Source organism: Fukomys damarensis, unplaced genomic scaffold (genome assembly GCF_012274545.1).
Source record: "Fukomys damarensis isolate Sample0158 unplaced genomic scaffold, DMR_v1.0_HiC HiC_scaffold_2, whole genome shotgun sequence".
Classification (NCBI taxonomy): Eukaryota; Metazoa; Chordata; class Mammalia; order Rodentia; family Bathyergidae; genus Fukomys; species Fukomys damarensis.
In genome coordinates, this window is record NW_022900914.1 from 7,527,391 (window position 1) to 7,532,746 (window position 5,356).

At 38.2% G+C, this 5,356-nt stretch overlaps 1 protein-coding gene across 1 annotated transcript in view; it reads left to right on the forward strand.

Moving 5' to 3' along the window:
• The window catches only part of LOC104848764, a 13,978-nt gene extending 13,423 nt beyond the window's left edge, over positions 1-555 (forward strand). Inside the window, exon 4 of the mRNA XM_033762144.1 lies at positions 437-555. The gene's annotated coding sequence lies outside the window, so the exon portion shown is untranslated. The remainder of the gene's footprint in view (positions 1-436) is intronic.
• Positions 556-5,356: the final 4,801 nt, after the last annotated feature.

Consider the following 5,356-nt stretch of genomic DNA (forward strand, 5'->3'; position numbering starts at 1 on the left):
AAAAAAAAAAAAAAAAAAAAAAAAAAAAAAAAAGTAGGGGAAGCAGTCCTCAAATCATTCCTGGAAGCAATTGTTATGGAAGGAATCAGTACATGACACACAAAGAGGCAGCAGAATGGAAGTAAAATAACAAATTTACTCATCTATAAGGGTTGATTGCACATAAGCTGTGTCTGGATCGATGACACACTGGGTTACAACTCCTTTTATAGGGTTTCACAGCCTTGACTTCATGTGGGTAGTTACACTTCATTCTCACAGTTCAAATCATGGTCACAGAATAGTTCATCTTTTCAACCCGGATGTGACAGTTCTTTGCAGTTGGGGAGTTTACCTTTAAGATTCGCCTAGTTATCTATTCTAGTCCATAGAAAGAGGGTGTTCAGGGTCAGGAGAGCAAATGTTAACAATGGTTCTTTCATTTATACACTTTTAGGGTCAGGTGGCTCCAGTCTCATCGGCTCGAGACCTTGATGTGCTCCGTTATCTCAGGGTGAGACCAAATGCCTCATTCAGCAATTAGTGCCTTCGGTGCCTATTAGTTTTGAGCTAAACAAAACAAACTGCTGTTAGAGACAGCAGAAGCCATTTTACATTGTAACAATTTATAGGTTTTGCTATTTATAAAAGTTTTCCCTATCACAATTGTCCTGATACCAAAACCAGAGAAGGATCCAACCAAAAAGAGAACTACAGTCCAATCTCCTTAATGGACCTGTATGCAAAAATCCTCAATAAAGGCTGGGGATTTAGCTCAGTGGTTTGGTGACCTGCCTTGCAAGCGCAAAGACCCGAGTTCAATCCCTGGTACCATAAAAAAACAAAACAAAACAAAACAAAAAAAACTCACAGCATGTTCAGGCTGGGGATTTAGCTCAGCGGTTCGGTGGCCTGCCTTGCAAACGCAAGGACCCAAGTTCAATCCCCAGTACAAAAAAAAAAAAAAAAATCCTCAATAAGATACTAGCAAACAATGCAGCAAATCATCAATGAGATTATACATTATGACCAAATACGATTCATCCCAGGCATGCATGGATGGTTCAATATATGGAAATCAATAAATGCAATACACCCCATTAACAGAATCAAGGACAAAAACCATATGATCATCTTAATACATACAGGAAAAGCTTTTGACGATTCTAATACCCATTCATGATAAAAACCCTACAGAAAATTGGAATAGAGAGTCTTTATCTCAATCTAATAAAAACCATCTATAATAAACCAACAGCCAACATCATATTAAATGGTCACAAACTGAAAGATTTCACTCTAAAATCAGGAACAAGACAAATATACTCACGATCACTACTCCTATTCTAGATAGTTCTAGAAGCAGCCAGAACAATTAGACAAGATGAAATAAAAGGAGTATGGACAGGAAAGGAAGAAGTTAAATTATTGTTATTTGCCGATGACATGGTACTTGACATAGAAGACCTCCCAAAATTCCACCAAAGGACTTCTAGAATTGATAACCAAATTCAGCAGCATAGCAGGATACAAAGTCAACACTCAAAAATTAATGGCAATTCTGTACATGAATAACAAAGAAATTTGGGAGACAACACTTTCATGATAGAATCAAGAAAAGTAAAATACTTAGAAATCAGTCTAACAAAGAAAGTGAAAGACCTATACATTAAAACTACGGTACTCTGAAAAAGGAAATCAAGGAAGATATCAGAAAATAGAGAGATATCCCCTGTTCTTGGATAGGCAGAACCAATATAGTGAAAATGGCCATACTTCCAAAACTGTTATACATATGTAATGTGATCTACATCAAAACACCAAAAGCATATCTCACAGAACTAGAGAAAACAATCCTAAAATTCATATGGAACCAGGAGAGACGTAGAATAGCAAAAGCAATTCTGGGCAAAAAATGCAAGGCAGGGACATCAGGATTCCCTGTTTGAAGTTATACTACAAAGCTATTGTGATAAAAATAGCATGGCACTGGAAAAAAAAAAACAGACCTGAGGATCAATGGAACAAAATAGAAAATGCAGAAACAACTCCAAGCACACTCAGCTACCCTATCTTTGACAAAGGGGGCAACCACCTTCACTGGAAGATAGTCTTTTTAGTAAAGTTTTCTCTTTAATAAATGGTGCTGGGGATGCGGAGTGTGGTGGTGCACATCTGTAATCCCAGCACTCAGGAGGCTGAGCCAGGAGGATCACTGCAAGTTTGAGGCCAGGCTTGGCTATATAATGAATTAAAGTTTAGCCTGAGCTACAATTAGCAAGAACCTATTGCATTGGCTGGGGATTTAGCTCAGTGGTACCGTGCCTGCCTCACAATCACTAGGTACTGAGTTCAATCCCCAGTACCAGGGGTCGGGATGGAGGAACCTATTGCAAATAATAAGTGCTGGGAGAACTGGCTTTCCACATGCTGAAAATGGAACCTAGACCCATATCTCTCACCATGCACTAGACTAAAATAAAAATGAAGCAAAGATATAATTATAAAAACCAACACACTTAACCTGCTGGATGATAGAATAGGTAAAACTCTGGAAGACATAGGCATAGGCAAAGGCTTTATGAACAAAATCCTGACTACACAGGAAATATTACAAGGAATCAACAGCTGGGATCTCATCAAATTAGAAAGCTTCTGATGGGCCGGGTTTTGGCTCAGTGGTACTGTGCCTACCTTGCAAGTGCAAGGTCCTGAGTTTGATCCCTGGTATTGCAAAAAACAAACAAACAAACAAACAAACAAAGTTTCTGCACAGGAAGAAAAGAAAAGAAACCCGCCAACAGCACGAAGAGACAACTCACAGAATGGGAAAATTTTTGCTATGCTAGCCACTCCTCAGACAAAGGACTGAAAAAATCAGACCCCCCCCAAATTTAAAGACCCAATTCAAGAATGGGCATTTGAAATGAAAAGACATTTCTCAGATGAAGTACAAACAGCAAATAAATATATTAATAATGCTCAACATCACTCATCACTCAAGAGATGCAAATTAAAACAACACAGAGATTACATCTCACTCCAGAAAAAATGGCTGTTACCAAGAAATCAACCAAGAGCAAATGCTGGTGAGGCTGTAGGGGAAAGGGAACCCTTCTCCACTGCTGTTGGGAGTGTAAACTGGTACAACCACTATGGAGATCAGTGTGGAGATTCCTCAGAAAACTAAAACTAGAGGTTCTGTTTGACCCGGCTGGTCCCCTCCTAGATATCTTCCTAAGAGTCAAAAGCATCATACCACAGCCATATATGCACACCCATGTGTATAGCAGCACGATTTGTAATAGCTAAATCTTGGAAACAGCCCATGTGCCCATCAACGGATGGATAAAGAAGATGTGGTGTTTATATACAATGGGGCCACAAAGAAAACTAAATTTAGATCATTTGTAGGAAAATGGATGCCCCTTGAGACCATACCCTTATGAAATAAATTAGACACACAGGTTTAAATATCACATTGCTTCTGTTCTGTGAGAAACGCAAAGAAAGGAAAAACCAAAGGGTAAACTGGTAGCAATGGAGGATAGACATTGGGGAGTAGGAAGAACAAGTTCCAGTGGGAAGGAGGGGGAGAAAGAGGAAAAAAGAGAATGGGAGGGAAAAGTGGAAATACAGCCTGTGTAAATGGGGAGAGGGACGGACAGGAAGGAGGGGAGGGGACTGGGAAAAGAAGAATTAAGGTAGGTACAGGGCTGGGGATGTAGCTCAGTGATACCATGCCTGCCTTGCAAGTGCAAGAGCCTGGGTTTGATCCCCAGTAATGGGAGAAAGCAAAACAAAACAAAACAAAAACCTATGTTATATACAGATACGAATTCCTCTTTTTTTTTTTTTTTTTTTTTGTACCAGGGATTGAACTTGGGGTCTTGCACTTGTGAGGCAGGTGATGAAACCACTGAGCTAAACCCCTGGCCCGCAAATTCCTTATGATGAATATGATCAATATGTATGACAAATATGTACTAAAGTTTAAAAATAAAATTTAAAAAATATGATTTAGTGTCAAGACATTTTATTTGTTTGGGCTAAACACATCATTTACTTAACACATATTAATTTAAAAATGCCCAGCTTATAACAAGATATACTGTGTTCATTGCAACTGACCAAAGCTTAAATTCTCCTGAAATAAATATTTCATAAGTTATTTACTTTTACAAAATTGCATTTCAACCAGGCCTGGTAGTGCATGCCTGTAATGCCAGCACTCAGAAGACTGAGGCAGGAGGATCTCCAAGAGTTTGAGGCCAGCTTGGACTACATAGCAAGACCCTGTCTCAAAAAACAAACAAAACAAAACAAAACGAAAAGAGTATTTCAGGAACAATCTATAGATGAATATTAAGCTTTCCTTTTCATGGTTATAGCATTATCTTTTTATAATAAAACATGCAAAAATTATTTGATTAGGCTCCTTTTTATGTTTTCTTGCATAATGAACGACATTAGGTATTACAAATTCAGTCAAATTGTGGTTCTTTTATACTTTTTAGCACTCCAAAACATTTTACAATTTATACCACAGAAAAAAGAAAAATATAAAATGAACTGCTCTTTATTGTAGAATTATGAAAAGGAAAGTAACAAAATTTTATGTCCTGACTTTTTCATAAGGGCTGGGATCCAACAGGTTGAACTCGTTTTTAAATTCATAATGAATGTACAAGGCCTTTTTAAGAACATGCAAAGTCAATCCCAGTGTTGTTCCAGACATCGGCAGTAAGAAAGACCTCCAGACTCCTCTTTGGTGCATTCAGCAGTGATGGCAAAGATTCTGTGGCTCCACCCACAGGAGATGCAGCAATTATGGGCAGTGGGAGACACATTTTCTTGGGACCACAACTTGACTTCTTGTTTTCGGTTCTTACACAAGACTTCATTACCATGCCTCCCTAGCAAGGGCAAGATCCTGAGTTCCAGTATTGGAAAAAAAAAATAAGAAGAAGAAGAAGGAGAAAGAAAGAAAAAAAAAGAGACTTCATTACCTGTACTGGTACGGTTTGCAGGCCATGAACAGGAAGCAGGAGTCCTTGGATTTGAGTTAAATGTGTTTCTTACATGCAGTATATTGTTGGATCTTGCTTCTTGATCCATTCTGCTAGTCTTGTTTCTTTTGATTGATGAATTGAGATTATAAACACTGATGTTTACTGGCCAGGAATTTAGCTCAGTGGCACCACACCTGCTTTGAAAGCACAAGGTCCTGAGTTCAATCCCTGGTACAAAAAACAAACAAACAACCCAAAGCATTGATGGTTATAACTAATATGTATTGACTTATCCTGTCATGTTATTTTCCTATAGTTGGCCCCCTTCTTTCCTTCTCTGTTTAATTTCTTTTTTTTTTTTTTTT